General features: G+C 41.7%; 1 protein-coding gene across 4 annotated transcripts in view; it reads right to left on the reverse strand.

Moving 5' to 3' along the window:
- Positions 1-19,642, reverse strand: part of GNG12 (G protein subunit gamma 12) — a 64,869-nt gene that overhangs the window by 29,372 nt on the left and 15,855 nt on the right. For 2 of the 4 annotated variants that reach the window (XR_010922658.1, XR_010922659.1), the window contains exons 3-6: positions 10,162-10,219; positions 8,167-8,296; positions 3,788-3,887; positions 1,818-1,880 (exon numbers count right to left, since the gene is read on the reverse strand). The gene's annotated coding sequence lies outside the window, so the exon portion shown is untranslated. Of the gene's footprint in view, positions 1-1,817; positions 1,881-3,787; positions 3,888-5,413; positions 5,511-8,166; positions 8,297-10,161; positions 10,220-19,642 lie in introns of those variants that run through there. The other 2 variants (XR_010922660.1, XM_067563350.1) reach the window with 2 other exon arrangements.

Below are 19,642 nucleotides of genomic sequence, written 5' to 3' on the forward strand. Positions count from 1 at the left end.
AGAGCACTCCTGTAGCCGTGTTATGTCGACAAGAGACAGCTCTCCCGCCAACATAGCGCTATCCACACAAGCACTTAAGTCGGCAAAATTTATGTTGCTCAGGGGGTTGTTTTTTTCACACCCATGAATGACAAATGTTTTGCCAGCATAAGTGCTAGAGTAGATAAGGCCTTAGTGATATGGAGTAGTGTTAACTTTTGCTCAAAGATCCATGCACTCGTGCAGGGAGCATGCCCCAAAGAGTGGCTGCTCCCCCAATTCACCACCTTCTGAACAACCGAGTCTCAATCTTGTGGAATCAGAGTGATGAATCTTCTATGGGACATGGGGAACAAACTATGGAGCCACTACTCTCCCCTTCTGCATGCAAAAAATGCATCATCCTGCTGTTCATATTAATGGAGGGGAGCATAATTTTAATTACCCACTCAATACTATGCTCAATCATCATAAATACTACACAATAAGTGTAAGAGTCATTTCAAAAAGTTTTTTTCTTTAAATCATAGTAATGAAAAAAAAATGGAAAAAACAGCAAGCTCTGGAATCCCAAAATACTTCACTTGCTCTGTGTGACAAAATCAGATCTGGCAGCTATCAGAGAGTGGTGGAAGGCTGGTATATCAGGCCTAGAATGGTGAAGGCCCTTTTCCCCATGAGCTGAAAAGAGGTCAACTCAGGTTAATTATAGACACCAGAGTCCAATTTAAGAGCCTCCAGTGACCTTTAAAAATCCCTTTTCTGGTGAAAGAGAAGGAGGAGGGATGAGAAACAAGCTGCAGCAGGGACAAAAGGCTACTCCTAGGTGGAAGGCTGTTTTTCCTATAGAGGGAAACAATCAAGTAATTTCTGTTGGGTAAAGGACTGGTGATTAGAAGGCAGAATAAGGCAACACCCTGGGGAGAGAAAAGAGACATGTATTTCTTTTGTGTTCTGCCTTTGTTTTTTTGCTTAAGAGAACTATTCAGGCCTACCTTGAGGCCAACCTTATAAATACTAAAAAAATAAACCAAAGCGAAGAATTAAAAACCTCTGAAGCAGGGCTTTGTCTACACTAGAAAGTTTTGTTGACACACGTTTTGCGGGCATACAGCTATTGCTGTAATTAAATCGCTGCTGCATGTCTTCACTGTCTCCTGTCAGTGGAGTGCATTCACACTATCAGCTCTTTTGTCTACACAAGGAGCAGTGCACTGTGGGTAGCTATCCCACTGTGCAATTGCAGACAGGGTGCTTTGGGAAGGGTTTGCAATGTCTCACGGGACAGGCACAGTGTCACATGATGAAGGTTTCTGAATCCCATCATTCCATGGGCATCCTACTAGTTTGATAGTCACTTTTAAACTGCCCTGTCAGCCAAACTGGCACTGCTGAACACAAACACAAGAAGCCCACAGAAGCGGGGAGGGGGAGAGGGAGTGTGTGAGAGAGAGAAAAAGACAGACACACACACAGACACAGTGTGTGTTGGGGGACAGCAAGCGTGTCTCCAGGTATCGCTGTCTCTTTAAATTCAGACAGCAGCAGCTGGAAGCAACCAATCCTGAGGCAGAAGCTGCTGCACAGACAATTTATATAGTGGGGTGCTGAGAGCCATTGAACCAAACTGCAAACCCTGTATATGATGGAAACCATTTCAAGCCAGGGGCTTGGGTAGCACGCCGAACATCCCTAATTCCAGCACCTATAGTTATCAACAACTTCTAATCATACCATAAAGGTAAATATCACACATTGCCACAATATTTGCTGCACGCTTAAACAGGATTTTCCATAAGTGTGATTCACCTTAAAATAAAATCAACAAAGCAGATGATGTTTCCCACAGTTTTTTACTGCATTTGGTGATCTTTCACAGCATATTTTCAGCATCCATGCAACTAAGGTTAAAACAAATGAAAACAACCTTTTGTTACAATTTAAAAAAAACCAATTTTTAACTGGGCCTTAACATGGCCTCTAATATTTTGGACATATTTAGTGGTTCCTACAACTGCATACATTTATTATACTAATACTAAGTTACAGTAATCTTTGCATTTAACGAATACCTTCTATCTAAGAATTTCAAAGTGCTTTGCAAACATGATTAAAATAACTTTCACAATACCCATCTGAAAAACACTGGCATTACACTCAACTTGCTAGCATTTCTGTTTGTCTATAACATAACTTTTAAACATCACATCCAATCAATTCCAAAATTTCTTGTCTCTTTGATTGTATTTCTCTCTGTCTGTAACATGACAACTTTGGAATTCCACATCCAATCAGAGACCGTTTCTGTTGAATGTGGACTTCACTACCACCTACGGTACCACCACTGCCTTTGTCACCTCAAAATTAGATTACATAGTGCTGCATTTTATAACTATTCAGAAACCGAAGTTAGATCAGATCAGAACACAGCTGCCTGCCTGCTGCCTAGTCTATCAGCAGCAGCATATTACACCAATACTCTGAATTCAGCATCCGTTCCTTATTAGTTTTTAGGTGGCAATTACATTCTATTTCTAATCTGAAAACAGACTATAAAAAGTACATTGTAGAATTACCTGTTTATGGTCTCTGATTTCATATTAAATGTGCTCACTTTACAAGTGAACATTTTTTCTAACTGCTAGCTCTGCAAACTCCCCAGTCTGGGCTCAGATGGTTATCACCGCCAGCAACAAAGGGCCAAATTACACATGTACCAACCTATTATTTCTAACTTATGCCCTTGGGGATACCTGTGTAATGACCTTATCTTTCTAATTATGCTCTCAGTGACACGTTTGGACCCCACTGCCCTTAAATGGAAATTTGTAGACAAATTGATAGATGATACACAAGGAGGTACAGAATCCAGCTCAGTCTCTCCTTAGGTGCTTTGACTTTTCAGAGCTAACAGGAGTAAAAAGCAGCAAACTTATGGTCACTTAAGTCATCAGTTTTAATGTTGAATACATAGAGAAAGCAGATCTGTTGAGTAAGGAGGTGTTATTTTTATAAGCCATGTTTCACAATACATCTGCTCCTTTCAGATGTTGACTTTGAGCTATAAAGCCACCTGCTTCTCTTGAGATTCTGCCACAGTTGCAACTGTTGGAGGCACTTGACTAGAGCTGGGACCTTGATTTAAATGGGAAGGGCTTCTGACCATGTGATTTTGGTGAAAGGACCTGGACTTTGGAATTCACCTGGGCCTCTGGGTCTGAAACACCTCAAGTTTATTCCCTGTAGGGCATGCTTCAAGACTCAGCTATTTTTTCAGATATTTAGGGTGGCTTAAAAGGTTTGGGGTTTGTTGGGGCATTAGGGAGGGAGAAGTGTTACTTGAGTACTGGTTAGTTGTTTATTTAGCTGTAGGGGTTCTGATGTTCTAGACCAGATTTGCTATTTTTAAAATGAGTTGTGTAATTTAGAAAAAAAATGGCCTCAGCCAAAATTTTCAAACTTGAGAGCCTAAAGTTAGGCATCAAAGTCCATAGTTAGGCAACAAAAATAAATTACCTAATTTTCAAAGCAACTGAGCATCCAGGAGCAAAATAAAACTTGTCAACTACACAACCTTTGCTGAGTACAGGTATTTAAATTTCACAATCTGTTTGACTATTTTCAGGTCCCTGAGGGAAGTACCAGTTGAAGGACCTTGTAAGAATGCCTGACATTGCCATCCTACTGAATTGCCTGGCTCACTGCACTGGAATTTGCACTCCCTGCACTGGAATTTGCCTAGAGGACTATGTTTAGACTCCTTGAACTTTCGAAGCTCAAACACATCTTTATGGATAAATTTTCATACATGCAGCCAGGTGATCCAGTGAGGTTCTATGATTCTTCTTCCAGTGATGTGTGCATTTCCACACTTCCTTCAGCAGATCCTCCCGTAAGGGTCCTGAACACTGAATGAGATTGTTATTTGTTTAACATCAACTCTGTGCTTATTGCTGTGCAATACACAAAAACAGAGTCTATCCTTGTCAGATGAGGTCACAGGCCCTGAGTTTGCAGGCCACAAGACTGCAAAAACATATGCATGTACCTAACTTTATGCATGAGTACTCCCACTGAAATCAGTGGTACTAATGTGCACAAAGTTAATCATTTTCAGGTTTGCAGGATCATGCCTTAAAAGAGAGCCACTAAATAAAAGCATTCACCAGCGACTCCAGTGGTTGGAATAAAAGAGAGTTTTATTGGTTTACCATCTATTTAAAATGTCAGTCACTGAGGCTTTAAACACAGTGTGTGTTCAAGTTGATAACCAAATTGAAAAGGAGTTATTTAAAGGATTTCTGTAAAAATATATCACTAAATATTATGCATATTGAAAAACTATGAAATACTTACAGCACAAAGGAAAGTAAAAGTGTGATACAGTGTATTTCATGAATCATAGAAGATAATGTATTTATGAGAAGCATTTTAGTGCATTAAAATGATTGCTCTTTTTTTCTGTTTCACTTAAACATTGACCAAAGTTAAAATACTACAAGAGTTCAAGTTATTTTGCTCTACGTGACGTCTCAGGCAGCCATGAAGGTTATGGAAAATGTGATTTTCCCCTCCCCCCCTTTCCATGGTATTGTTTTGATTTTTTGTTTAACATCAACTACCTTGAGGAGGAGAGACATACTGTTGATAAACGTGCGAGTGTAACCCACTACTGAGTGCAAGCTGCTGAGGATACAAGTCACTTTACAGATGCAGTTAGAGAGCCTGGACTTTTTGGCGCAAGCTGTTAACAGTTTATGCTTTTAGTTCTGGAGGTCTCCAGTTTGCTCCCTGGTATGTCACCAAGATGCCAGTCATGACAGGGGTAGGGATGCTTACTCTGTAATGCTAGTCAGATGACTAGCTCTCCTCTTTGCTGTGCTCCAAGGCTGGAGATCCCCATTGCAAGCACCTTAGTGCTAACTAGCTGAGCAATCTTATCTTCACTGCTTTGGATGACTGGGGTTCTGGAGGGCAGGCTCCTCACTGCTGGCTTCCCAGTCCAGTCTTTTCTTCACTATATAGTGGGGCTGGGGACCTGGAGGGCAGACTTCTTACTGCTGTCTGCTCCCTTAACAAAATAGTCTAGTTACCAAGGCACTGCAATGTGAGATGCATCATAATCTACTGTATAGGAACAAGGAGAAAGGTGGGGGTAATTAGGCCCAGCACAGGCACAATGAGACCTAACAGCATGAGTGAGGGGGAGAAAAGTAATTGACATAGCTGAAGCAGCACGAGGACCCAACAAAGACAACAGAGCTCTGGGGTTGTTAACTGTGAGGGGATGGCACCCCTGCTATCAAAACCCCACGGATCACCCTCAGTTCCAGACTGACAGGTTTTGCATTTTATATATCTGGTCACCCTACAGGTAGCAAAGTTTATAATATCCAGTTTCATCACAACTAATGTCAAAATTATCCATCCCAACCTTATTAAAGACAGTCCAATGCTCTATGCATAGTCTTGGAATTGGAAAATCCTCTGATGACAACTCCAAATGGATGATGCAGCTTTTCACCAACATCCTGGAGACCAGTGAAATTCCCCGCAAGTGGAGAGAAGCCAAGATCATTTCAATCCTAAAGCCTGGAATATCTGCAGATCACCCTTCTAATTATAGGCCAATCTCCTCTTCACCACCACCTACAAGGTGATGGAGCATATAATTCTGAAACGAAATTGGGCCCACTGTGGATGCCAGCGTACCCAAGGATCAACCTCGTGTTTGATCACACAGAAATTGCTGCAACCACTACAGATATGGAGGCTGGATTCCAATGAAAATTCAAGACCAGTAATGCTTTCATCAATCTGTCAGAGGCAACTGCTCTCCAGCTAACAGACCTCTTGCAGCTTCTCAAAGAAACATGTGTTACTTCAAAGCTGAACATCTGATTCAGGCTTGCTCAGCTGTTACATAGCTAGCCTCATTTCTAATTATGAACACATACAGAGAAAATCTTAATAAGGCATACTTAATTTATCTCTTACATAGGCTTCTATTTCTTTCACTTGTAAACCCAAGGGTTTTTACTGCCTTCCTAATATTGGAACAAGAGTGACACCTAGCGGACAGCAAAGAAATTAGATTTATCAGACTATCAACAAAACTGACACTGTCTGGAATTTGTAGTCCATTATTTTATCTTTTTATTTTGAGTTGCATTCAATAGTTTAATGCAACAGAAAAATTGTGTGATTAGACGAAGACTTAAAGTTTTGTCCTCATTGACATCAGGACTCATGATGGATTAAAAAAACCACAAAATGCCTTACAATCATTTAGATTATGAGCTATTTGATACAGGGATTATCTCTGTTATATGAATGTACTGCTCCTAGCACAATGGATCGTAAGTATGAGATTCTGTGCTGTTCCAGATCATGCAGCCCAGGGGGAGGGAATAGTTAAGGTGGCCTTGAGCCACCTTTCTACCCTCCTAGTCCTGCTTTGCTTTGGCAATGGAGAAGTCCTGGAGTAACTTAAGACAGTCCTTGGGGCCTGTTTAAATTTCAGAAGCCTCCCCTAGTTGCCTTAAGGGCCACCGTGCTGCTTAGAATCTACTGTTGAATGCTGTGATCCCATCCCAACACACCGTCTATGCTAGGTAAGGCTTGCAGTGGAGTTTTCAGAAGACAGCCCTCTGGCTGTCTTCTAAACTGCCTGTGCTTGGGCTTCTACAGCCACTTTATGTCACTTCGGCTGTTTTATAAAGGGGTTAGAGCAGGGCTGCCCCTGACCCCGCATTCTTGGTACTACCACAGTACAAAGGATTAACAACAACAACAGTAATGCCAATAAAACTAGAGTCCTGTGGCACCTTAAAGACTAACAAATTTATTTGGGCATAAGCCAATTATACCAATAACGCCAATGATTTACTAGCAGGGATTGAATAGAGGGATTTTTTTTTAAATGCATGCTTTTCAACATAAAGCTTTTATAGTCAAATAAAAAAGCTCTTGAAAATCCCTGCTGTGTTGCCCCTTTTAAAGTTTTTCCATTTTCTGTTTCATAGAAGAACTTTACATGCACACAAAAGTTATTTTTCATATATCCTATGATTATCCAAAAAGGATTTCCAGTCCTACTGTAATATGTACAGTGTAAAAGACTGTATATTTTAGTATGCAATATGACACTGAAATAAATGCACTGAGATATGATTTTACAGAAGAGAGTTGAAATTAGTGATTTAAGCATGGGACTGGAATGTCCATATTGTAATCAGAGCAATGCCTCTGTTTACCTATTGCCTGGATTCTGATGCATATTAATATATGTCACAATCACTTCCATAATAAATAATAGTACAATATCATTCTCCCCATTATAGATTTAAAATCTGAGGCACACGGAGGTACAGTGACTTTTTTGAAGTCATTCATCAGGTCAGTGCATGTGCACAGTGAAAGAGATCCTTTTTATAAGGAAACAGATTCTTGCTTCCAAGAGATTACTCAGAGTACATTTTAAAAAATTACAGCCAAACTAAAAGACAGTGATAAAAGTGGCATTTGTATTCTTGAACAACATAAAAAACCCTCCTACGGTGAAGTGAAGGAAAAGACAGTTACTTCCAACCTTCTCAACTAGATTCAGCATATTGGATAGTGGATAACTGGATATCAGTTAAGGATTGGATCCTTCAAATCCTTACTCCAAGAGCAATTCTTTTGCAAGTTGCCGCACTGACTAATGGGGCTACTTGTGTGATTTAGGCTTTTCAAGGTTAAGCTCTCCTTCAGCATGTCTTGGGGATGAATGGCATGTGCAGTTCTGTCGAGCACAACTGATTGGTGGTAATGTGAATAAATAGTGGAGAAAACTGTCTCTTTTCCTCCATTTTTACTGATCACATTCCCAAAACTCACAGATCATTACAGTAAATAACAGTATAAAAGTGAAAGTTGACCCTTAGACCTATATTACTTTGAAACCACTGAAAATTATCTTATTCAGGTAATATCAACAAAAGGTCATTTATAAGAACAATTTGTACTCCTCAATAAACTGTAGGGTGATTTCTCTAAATCTTTCTCTAATGAATATACCAGTTACCCTCCAGATGGCGCTGTCAGCATAATCTACCATTGGAAAGTTTTCCAATCATTTAAAAGTACATATAAACACAACTTTAATTTATAAAGAAGTCTTCTTCCCTATCAGAAATAGCTTACCTTACAGCATGTAGGGCAGAGATGATCCTTTGGTCAAAACACCAGACTAGAAGTCAGGAGATCTGTGTTCTGTTGTTTCCGGCTCCACCACACACTTTGAGTGTTTGTTACCTTGGGCAAATTCTTTAACCTGTAAAACAGGGATAACATCCACCTGAAAGGGTTGACAAGAGGCTATTTATAAAGTACTCAAGGTCCTTGTTTGAAAGGCACTACATAAATACAAAGTTGAGATTGTATGGAGCAGATGACGCTTAAAATTACCATTAAAAACACTGGAGCAGGGATGTTGTTTCCTGAAATTCATGAATCAGATCAGTACACAAAAAATGAAGAGCAGTCCAGGTCACTACATTTTTATTCAAGCTGAACTGGTTTTTATCAGATGTCTGACATGCCTGCTTCTGCACATGCACGCTCTCTCTCTCACCACCCACACCTCCAGAATAGCCACCACTGTTAGTTTTGGAGGTGTGGTCCATAATGCTTACTATATTATGAAATACATTCTATCTAGATTCTTATATGGCTTCCATCACTGTACTATATGAGTGCTTGATTTCACACATGAGATAGTACCCTAATATAAATGCCCCTAAAATCATTTACCAACTTCTGCCTATCCACTTCCCTACAGGAAAACTGAACAAACTGACTCTTGTCCACCATGATCACACTCCACCCTGTATTTATGTGAATTAACACCACAGTTTCAGGGGTTTATAAATAAATAGGGCAAACAAGTATCCCTGAAAACTGACAAAGTCTCTGTCGGTTTTACACAAGACATTGTTTTGTCTTGATTGTTGTAAACCCCAGGAGACTGGGCACCTGTAGGATACCCCAGATAACTGAACTTTTGGAACTGACAGTGGGGCTGGGTAAGCATGTGTGCACCTCAGGGACCATGCACAGATTTACCAAGCAATCATATCCCCACTCAATTAAATCTCACAATGAGCAACTCTATGAGCCAGATCTTCCTCACACATAGGCCCTTGCTTACTCTATGGAAATCTTCTTAAAGTTTCCCATCATTGTTGACACCTGTTCAGTTCCACTGCTGTTAGCAGCACTGGAAGCCTTAGTATGGATGGGATACCAGCTGCTGCAGATTCTTTTATTATTATTTATAATAACAATAATTAATAATAATACTATTATTATTATTAATAACAAACACAGTGTTAGAGCTGATCTGAGAAGAGTTATGACACTATGATAAAGATGCCAGCAGCCCATCTACACCCAGTCTCCTAATATGCAAACACCAGCAGAGCTAAACAAGTGTTAACTGTTGTGGAAAGTTGTCAGAAAATTTCCATAGCACAGACAGGGCTGTACAGTCAGATCTGAGCAGAGTCTGAGACTCTAGGCACTGCTGCAAGTGGCAAGTCGACAGGTAGCTTGGTTGTCATGCTATTATATGCAGGCAGCTACTGACCTAGAGTTGGAAATGGCATTCACGCTTCTGTTCACCTCTCCTGCACTTAGCAAGCACTGGACTGTTGCTGAGTTTTAAGAGCGGTGGTGATGAAGCAAAATGGAGGAAAAGGATTGAGAGTGGACGTGAGAGAGAGGATATTCTGAAGGAGGAAGACGTGAGGGAATAACTAAGGATGAAAGATGATAAAGGTTGGAGCAAGGGAAGACAGAATAGAAAGGAGCAGAAGAAAGTGAAGACAAGGAAATAGAGAAGACAAAAGCATAGCAAATATGAGGAAAGAATGAACATCCAGTACGTTTAATTTGTTTAGTAGATTCTTCATAATAGAAAGAAATTCAGTCGCTAATATTTCCTCCTACCCGAATAGGATACACAAACTATTCCAGATCAACAAACATGTTCAAATTCAGAGCCCAGTATAAATGTTGACTTACTTTATTTATTTTACTCCAGAGTAAGATTAAGGCAACTTGGTTTGACAAATTAAATATCACGTCATTTTATATTTTGCAACCAAAGACAGAAAAGGGTGTGTGCTGAAAACGTACCAGACAAGCAGTCTTTCCACTTGTCCCAGCTTGTTCAGGTTTAATTAGTGTTGTAAATCTGTAACACAGGAAAATTAAAAATACGGACATACACATAGTATAAGAAAGCCAAGGATTAGAATTGAACACTGAAATTTCTTATTGCAAAGACTACAGTATTTTGAAAGTTTCCTTATATACAGGAAAAAAATTACTGTATTCACCTCCCAAAGCATAAAACAGCAGTGTCTATGGCCATGGCACAGGAAGTTCTCCCAAAATGGATGAAAAATCAGGAAGCTGCCAAAGAAGAAGCCAAGAGGAGCCATTTTACATCTGTCCTCCAGACCACTTCTACTGTTACATCTAAAGAAACCAGAACAGATTTATCTAGCCAACAGATAATGGCTAAATAGAGGGCCAATGAGCATACCCAATAACTACTTAACAAGTAATCCTTTGTATGTTTTATCCATCTCCCAACTCTTTGTACTTTACTTGTCCTTTACAACTGAGAGCTCTATGGGGCAGGAATGGCATCTTGTGTTTGGGAAATGCCTAACACATAGGAGACACAAAAGCAATAATAAATAATAGTTACTCCTATAATTTTGAAAATGATCTGAACACATGCCTCTTTGAAAAGTAAACTGGCGGCTAGTCTACATTTAAAAATTATATTGGCATAGCTACATCTGTCAGGGTTCTGAAAAACCACATCCCTGTCCAACAGCTATGTTGTCAAAACACCCAGTGTAGACACAGCTATGCTGACAAGAGTGCTTCTGTCAAGGTAGCTAACATCATTTGAGGCAGTGGTGTTCTGCGCTGATAGAAACAATCATTCTGTGGCTGTACACTGTATCTATGTTAGAGGATATGCAATCATAGGCTATGTGGTGTGCACATAGCCTCAATGTCTGAAACTCTGACTCCCGTTGAAGTCAGTAGCAAAACTCCCATTGACTGCAATGGGGTCAGGATTTCACCTCGTTCCTGCTCCTGTTTAGTGACTTCTGAGCCTGATTGTAAGGAAAGCCCCAGCCCCCAGCATCAGGCCTTTAGCAACAATCAAGCTACTCACTCCCTCTCCACAATTATTAATATTTCATGTATTCTGTCTCACTTTAATTTAAATGTTATAATAAAAATGAGCAAATAATGTAAGCTTTTGGCTACAAGATTTTGATATGGTTCAATGTTTGTAACAAAAAAAAAAAAAAAATGTAAAAAAGAGCTTTTTCATAGATAACCCTTCATAGCTCAGTGTAGATGCCCACCATCAAAAACACAAGATGAATTCTATACTCACTTGGTGATTACTCCACTGAAAATGTAGATGGGCAACAGATAATTCATTACCAGCACTGAAAGAAGCCATAGGATTTGGGACACTCACTGAATTTTTTTGCAATTAAAACAAGAAGCCTGGGCCAGTGCTATTGGAGACCTAAAGCAGAGCCCTGGCTTAGTCTGGCGGCTGACAGATTAATATAATTAGCTAAAGATTTATATTTATTGCTATGCATGAAATGTAAAACAAGCTTCCAGCACGTCAGAAGTAGAATGATGCATAAGTGGTTTACTGATTATTAAACTAAAAACAGATACATAACTCCTTCCTCCTGCTGGCATTTAAAAAAAAAAAAAAACCCTGCTAAATATAATGCTAACATGTAAGAATGAAAAGATTTTGAATGTTAGGCCTGGTCTATACTGGCAATGGAGCCTAAAATATACGTCTCCACTGGCACGTAAGTGCCGTCCATTTAAAGCATGGTAAAAGTCGACCTAATAAAACCACCTCTGCAAAAGGCATAGCACTGAATTCAATTACATGGGTTGAATTTGCACCTGTGTAGGTAAAGCGCAATGTAAATCAACGCCATTGGCTTCTGGGAGGTATCCCATAATGTCCCATTGTGACCGCTCTGGACATTCACACTCTGCTGTAATGTGGCCACATACACGGGAAATAGCTCCTCACCTCAAGACCTGGGAAATTTTGAATTTCCATTTCCAGTTTAGACAGCGTGGAAAGAGCTTTGTAGCTGAACTATTCATGGTGACTGCGAGACCCAAACACACTCCAGCTTAGAGTCGACCAGAGGCCTTAGATCTCATCAGCCTGTGGGGCAAAGAGTCTGTTCTGACTCAGCTCCGAGCCAGCAAAAGAAATTTAGATATCTACAAAAAGATATTTTGTGGCATGTTGGAGACGGGGCACAACAGGGACACGCAGCAGTTCTGCGATAAGATCGAAGAGCTGAGGCAGGCTTATCAGAAAACTAGGAAAGCTAACAGCCATTCTGGCTCCTCGCCCAAAACATGCCACTTTTATGAGGAGCTGCATGCAATTCTCGGTGGGGACCCCACCACTGTGCCACCAAGCAGCAACAATACCTCCGAAGAATCCTAGTCCAGGACGAATGAGGAGGACTCAGTGGACAAGGAAGATGATGATGAGGAGAGCAGGGTATCCATTCTCCCTGAGAGCCAGGACTTGTTTGTTTCCCCAGAGCAGTCCAGCCACACACAAGACGGCGAGACTGATCAAGATGCAGGGGAAGGCACATCTAGTGAGTGTGTGTGGCAAATCTTTTTTTTGCAGTTCTGTCCCCAGTCAAGCTACTTAAAAGGAGTTTGTATTTTTGAGGGGAGGGTCTTACTGTGTGGTGGCAAACTTCAGTGGAGAGTTACTCCCAGAACAGACTATTTATGTGCAGAGGTATGCTCCGAGAATCCTCTGTGGAAAGTTTCCTTGAGATATCATGTAGGTAATCTGTTAACCTTTGCAGAAGGTATCTGCAGAGGGCAGCCTTATTTCTTCTGCCACGGTTGTAGACTTTACCCAGCCACTCTGCTATTAAATGAGCAGGCATCATTGTAGAACACAGCATAGCAGCATAAGGGCCAGGCCTGTACCCCGATGCTTGCAGCAAATCTTTCCTTTCCGCCTGCGTTACCCTCAGGAGACTGATATCACACATGGTCACCTAGGAAAGATGGCGCAAATTTAAAGTACCCAACCAATATAGTCACTCCTTTTTATTCCTCTACCATGGATGGGGTCCCTGCGCCCTCCCCAAGACTATTCCTAGTCTTAGTACTGTTGCAATAGGCATTATGGGATGGGACACTGGTTGCCCTATGTTTTCTGCCGCTACAATTCACGTGCGGTGTCCTCTAATCTGTTCTGCCCATCCCCTCCCAAACCGGTCTTTGGAATGTTACAAGGGAGCCCGGCAATCCCTCTCCTTGCTCAGGTGTGGATTGTGGATTTTAGTGCTAATGAAGCCTCTCTCTAACAGATGCAAGGGCCCCTTGCTTACCATGTCTGTAACGCCAGCCTGACCCTTCCGAGATGTGCAGAATGGAATGCAGGTCTGGCTTAGCCTTGTGAACATGAAGGGGAGTGCTTTTTACATTGTAACATTTCCTTTACTACTTTGGGTCAGCTAACAATGGCAACTTTGTGCTTTGCTTTTACAGTAGACACCTTGGCCTTTGGCCCCCCCTTGCCGAACTCCAGCTAAAAGACTTTCCCAGATTAGGAAGCAGAAAAAACCCCACACACAGAATAACATGTTCAGCAAACTAATGAACGCCTCCTCAACTACCAACACAGAGCTCGGAGCCTGGAGGATGTCCTTTTCTGAAAAAACTAGACATGGACATGGAACACAGAAAATCAGCATAGCAGCAGGAGCATGATATGCAACAGGAGATGTTGTGTATTATGAGGGATCAGTCTGACATGCTGAGGCGTCTCATAGAGCTCCAGAAAGAGCAACAGCAGGACAGACTCCCTCTGCAGCCCCTCCAAAACACTCCACCACCTACCACTTTATCATCAGCCCCCACCCCCAAGTGGTCTAGAAGGAGACTGAGCAGGGTGCAGTTTGTGCTGCACTCCGCATCGGTGGAGGTGAGCAGAAGGACACGATGGCCCCTTTAAGAACTGCACGCAACCAGTTGCTTGCACAGTGACACTTTACAATGGTAAGTTATCCTCCTTTCCCTCTCATTGAAACGGGTAACAAATAAAAATGTGTAGCATTAAAAAACATCTGTCTTTATTCATTCATAGCTTGGGTGGGGAGAAAAGGGGAGTGGGCCGCTGGAGCGAGGGTGGAGGATGGGAAATAAAGGCACAGCACAGACATACATTACTGCAGTTCACTGAAAAACCGATTTTGCAATGCTTCCCAAAGCCGAAACACTCCTCAGTTGGTTTTGAGCATAGCACTGGAATCTGGCTGCTCAAAAATTGCAGCCAGCCTATCAGCCTCCATGGCCCAACCCTGGGGGAACATTTCCCCCTTCGTTTTACACAAATTATGGAGCACACAGCATGTAGATATAACTGATGGGATGTTCTTTTCACTGATGTCAAGCCTAGTAAGCAGACATCTCCATCTGGCTTTTAAATGGCCAAATACACATTCCACCACCATTCTGCACTTGCTGAGCCTGTTATTGAAACACTCCTTCTTGCTGTCCAGGTGCCCAGTGTAGGGCTTCATTAGCCAAGAAAGCAAGGGGCAGGCAGGATCCCCCAGGATCACTATTGGCATTTCAACATCCCCAATGTTTATTTTTTAGTCAGGGAAGAAAGTGCCCGCCTGCATCTTCATGAACAGACCTGAGTTTCTAAAGATGCATGCATCATGCACCTTTCCAGACCACCCCACACTGATGTCAGTGAAACGTCCCCTGTGATCCACAAGGGCCTGCAACACCATTGAGAAGTATCCCTTCTGGTTTATGTACTCTGTGGCAAGGTGGTCAGGTGCTAGGATAGAGATATGCGTGCCACCTATTGCCCCCCCACAGTTTGGGAACCCCATTGCGGCAAACCCATCCACTATGTCCTGCTCTTTCCCAAAGTCACTACCCTTCTTAGCAGAAACCTATTGATGGCCCTCCACACTTGCATCACAGGAAGCTCCAATGATGGATTTACCGACTCCGAATTGATTCCCAACTGACCAGTAGCAGTCTGGGGTTGCCAGCTTCCATAGAGTGATGGCCACTCGCTTCTCCACTGGCAGTGCTGGTCTCAAGAGAGTGTTCACATGCTTCAGGGCTGGGGACAGCTCTGCGCAAAGTTCAAAGAAAGTGGCCTTTCGCATACGAAAGTTCTGCAGCCACTGTTCATCATCCCACACCTTCGGAACAATGCGATCTCACCAATCTGTGCTTGTTTCCCAGGACCAGAACTGGCGCTCCACAGACTGAAGATGATGCATGACAGCTGCAGCAAATAGGAATTGTTCCACTCTATGGCTTGTAGCAGGGTGGCCTCAGTAACATCACTATTTTCCATGCTGCAGCTCCTGTCTCGCCTTTGAAAATATGGCAGGATAAGCCATGAGGTATTTGTGATGCTCACAGTGATGGAGCCTCTCAACTCTGCACTGTGTCTCTCCAACAATGGCATGCAAGCGGCATAGAAAAATGGCGTGAAAAAACATTTGCAGTTTGTTTGGGATAAGAAGGGAGGGGGAGGGAGCATGTTGCATCATGGGAGGCCGACAGGCTTCCCAAAAGCCTCCGCGGCTAGTTTGAATGTCAACCCAAGCGTGGTGAGTGGGGACGCAAGAGCCTGGTGCAAGGAGTGTGGTGTGATCACGCTCCTGCAACTTCTAAAATTTGGCAGGTGAAAGTCGCAGTCTGCAGTGTAGACATACCCTAAGAGACCAATTGTTTCTCTTGCCTGAATCCTTTTTACTCAATAAACACTGACATTTAATTGTAGATACTTGTGAGAGTAAGATACATTTTAAAGCAAACACTTAGGATACCCAATTGTAAAAACTAATGGCCCTGCATTTCTCTCCCATGAAGTGAGCAGAGGAACTAAGAGTCAGAAAATCCCCTAAAAGGGAGCCAGGAGAAATGCAAAGAAAATGCAAAATACTCCCCTTTTATAGCTCCCAAAACCCTCCCTGAAGAGGGAGGCAAAGGAAATGCAAAATACTCCCCTTTTATAGCTCCCAAAACCCTCCCTGAAGAGAGAATAATCATCTAAAGCTGTGTGCACAAAACCTTGCTGAGTTTCCTGAGCTCAGTGTTCCCACCCTATGGGTTCCATCTCAGAACAAAAAAGATGCCATTAATTCAGTATTGAAGGCAAAACTTTGACTGGCAAAATTTAAAATTGTTTGCAGTATAAAAAAACCCAACCAACCAACCAACCCAAAGATTGCTGATTGCAGCAAGTCACTTGTACTCTTTCTCCTGGGCTTCTGCTTTGAATGTTTAGCCAGCAGAGGCACAAATTGCCATACATATTTTGAATAATTAGAATGCTAGGAAATTTTCAGTTTAAATGTATATGCAAATATACGAGTTCTGCTATAACTAATGGCTGTTTTCCATCCCAAAAATGTAATATTCCAAGTTCCTATCAAATCAACCAGTGATTAAAAACCACGGCAAGTATAACTGTGATATAGAAACCGGGGCAGCCAGAACTCCCATAATAAAGCTTCCTCCTCCACTCCCCCAGATTTGCTTGTGAAGCTTTCAGAATAAACCCACACATAGGGGCAGGAAATGAGGCAATGGTGCTGTAAGATTCACACCTCCGCCCTCATCTCTTCCATTGGCAAAGCAGAAGCTCTCTGCTACAGTTCTGAGATTTGGTACTCCAGGATTTAGGGGAGAAAAGAGCATGGAAGCACCCGCTTTCCACATCCTCAGCTTCTGCTGACCATGGGACTGTATGAATAGAAGTAAATGTTGCTTCAAACCATGTTAACTCTTTCTGGGTCTCTCTGTGACTGCTACTGCACAACTGGTGGGGGAAGTCACATGATGGCAACATGGGTTATAAGAGGATGAGTCAGTAGTGTAGCTACGCATAAGCTCTCAGGGGCTCAGTGTGTGTCTATGGAGATCCATAAGCAAGCCCTGCTGTAAACAGAACAATTCCAAGAAAATTCCTGAAGTTTCTCTTCTCTTTTCCACCCTTCAGTACAGATCCATCTGACTGAGGTTCCCTTCACTTGCAAAAACAGAGGGAATGATTGTCGCCCAGAGTAATTTTAAGAAGCAAACAAATATCCAAGTTACAGTTCACCCACATAAAACCCACATATTCAGGAATGAGGCAAAATTACAGGGAGACATCAACGTAGGTAGTAAGGGCATGTCTATACATGAAAGCAAAACTTGGAATAAGGGAGGAGGTGAATTTAAAGTAAAATAGCTATTCCAGAATAACTGTGTGTGTGAATTTTCTTATTCCAGAATAAGAGTGCCTTTTTCCGGTTTAGCTTAAGCCACTTCCAAAGCAGTGACAACTGACAGGAAACCTAAAATGATTTAGTCATAACACAACAGATACTTAAATAAATATTTAGTAAGTCATGTAGGTATTTTTAAAAACATGTTCCAACCAGCTTTTATAAATACGCAATGCTTCTTCAGTAACACCATTCAGGGTATGGGGGCTGCTTTTCTGCTCATTAGGGGCTGTCATTTCTATGCAAATCCTAAAAGGTGGCTCAGGTCTGTCAATGCAGAGTTCTGTGTTACCATTTGCAAGCACTGGAAATCAAAGCCTTTCAAAACTACTGTAAAGTAGGGCTCCTCATTTTAAAAATTATTTTGATTAATTTCCTAATTGTTCATTTAACTGTGAAATTAACCATTATTTTTATTAAATGTATTTAAATACCTATATAACAAATATACAGATTTTTGCACAGAAGTAGATGACACCTAGGAGGTATGCTACTAAGCTAATAACTGAGTGGATTTAGAGTGTTCGGTTTTTTGTGCAGATTTAAAGAATGCATCGTAAGCAAGGCTTAAAAACTCAATAACGTGTGTGTAATATATAAGTTTAACTGAATGTGCCTGTAGTTCTTAAAAGTTCCTGTGGCAGAGCAGAAGGTGGTAAACCCTCAGCTATCTCTGTTGCCCCTAACCCAGGGGGCTGAGCTGATCAGAGCAGGCCAGCGGAGCCAGGAATTACAAGGGGAGCAAGTGACAGCTGGCTGCACTGAGTTAGGCTGAGCCAGAACCCTGACTAAGGAGTCAAAGGGGGAACAGCTGGTGACCTGGACAGGGAGGGTATATAGGCCAGTGCAGGAAACTAGGAGAGAGAGGGGCATGGCCAAGCAGGGCAGAGGGATGATTGTGAGCGAGTCTTTCTGCTGGCCAGGGGGGTGAGCAAGCCTGAGCCTCTGAGCCCCTAGAGTACCTGGGGCAGGAACTGGGAACTGACTGCATGCGCTGTAAATAAATGAACACAGGTGACTGCAAATGAGAAGGCTGGGAGTCCTTTGTATCTGGGGAGTGGAAACTTAAGGGAAACAGGGGGACCAGCGATGCAGCACACTACAGTTCCAGTTAAAGAGGAATCTAAGCTTCAAAGTTTGGACATGGATCTGAAATTTCCCAAAATTCAGAGATGTTCAGCTTTGTAGTTTGGAGCCATCTTTAATTCTCATTGTGTCATAACTTAGAATTCATCACACAGTTCAGATGTTGTTACAGAAAATACTAGAGAACAGTGAGAAACTGTGGTAAAAGCTGAAACAATAAGACTTCTCACACTGAAGTCTCTCACACAGAGCCATTCCATACAATTTGCTTTTTTATTTTGTTAGCCCCTGTGCACGCAGTACAAAAGGACAGTATTTATATCTCATGAATGGAGCCCATTTGCTCTGATGTCCAAGTGACCACTTATTCTACTCCTTTCTCATTATTTCTGTACCGTTGGGTAACACCAACCTGGTACTAATGGTTTGGGTTCTTAGCAGGATTAACTGATAGGAGTAACTAACAAAAGTGAATGGTGCGTAGAGATAACAGGGAACATTAGAAATCTGTATGAGAACATTTTCGGCATTTCTGCTCTGCCTTTCTCATGCAGCCACCCCAGTTCTCATTGTGATTTGGCATCAGACAGTTGATAAAGCAAATTTACATGGGTTGAAGGATACATTCCAACCAGTACACCTATGTCCTTGTGATTGGTTAGGGATTCCTCCTCTCCCGCCTTGTTTTCTTTAATATGTTTTCAGAAATGATTAAAAGAAAATGAAGAAAATGTGCCCTGTGCCATTCAGTTATGTAGTTGAAGTCTGGTCCTTTTCACTGTGTCCACAAGTCTTGCTGTACTTCCAAGAGAAACAATGGCTTGTTTAGGACCTCTCCCATGAATTCCTAGTGTCAATTCATAAAAAATTAAAGCATACATTGTTTTTTAATTAAGTTTCTAGCACTTATGGCAAGGAACAAAACCTTCCAAATGTTAAGTGAGTGTAAACCAATGCAGTGCTTTTTTCCCAAATCTGCACATAGACTGTACAAGCAAGAAAGATATGTGGGCAGGTTCTCTGCCTATTCAGAACTAGAGTCAGTCAGAACATTGTTATTTCAGCAAAATATGTTGTCTTGTTGAAGCCAAAATGTTTTGTGGCGATGTATCAGTTCAATCTCTATAAAGCAGTTTCCAAGAAATGTTTGTCAGGAAGGCACT

This window comes from Emydura macquarii, unplaced genomic scaffold (genome assembly GCF_026122565.2).
Source record: "Emydura macquarii macquarii isolate MOO-44397 ecotype Brisbane River unplaced genomic scaffold, CSIRO-AGI_Emac_v2 contig_2481, whole genome shotgun sequence".
NCBI lineage: Eukaryota > Metazoa > Chordata > Testudines > Chelidae > Emydura > Emydura macquarii.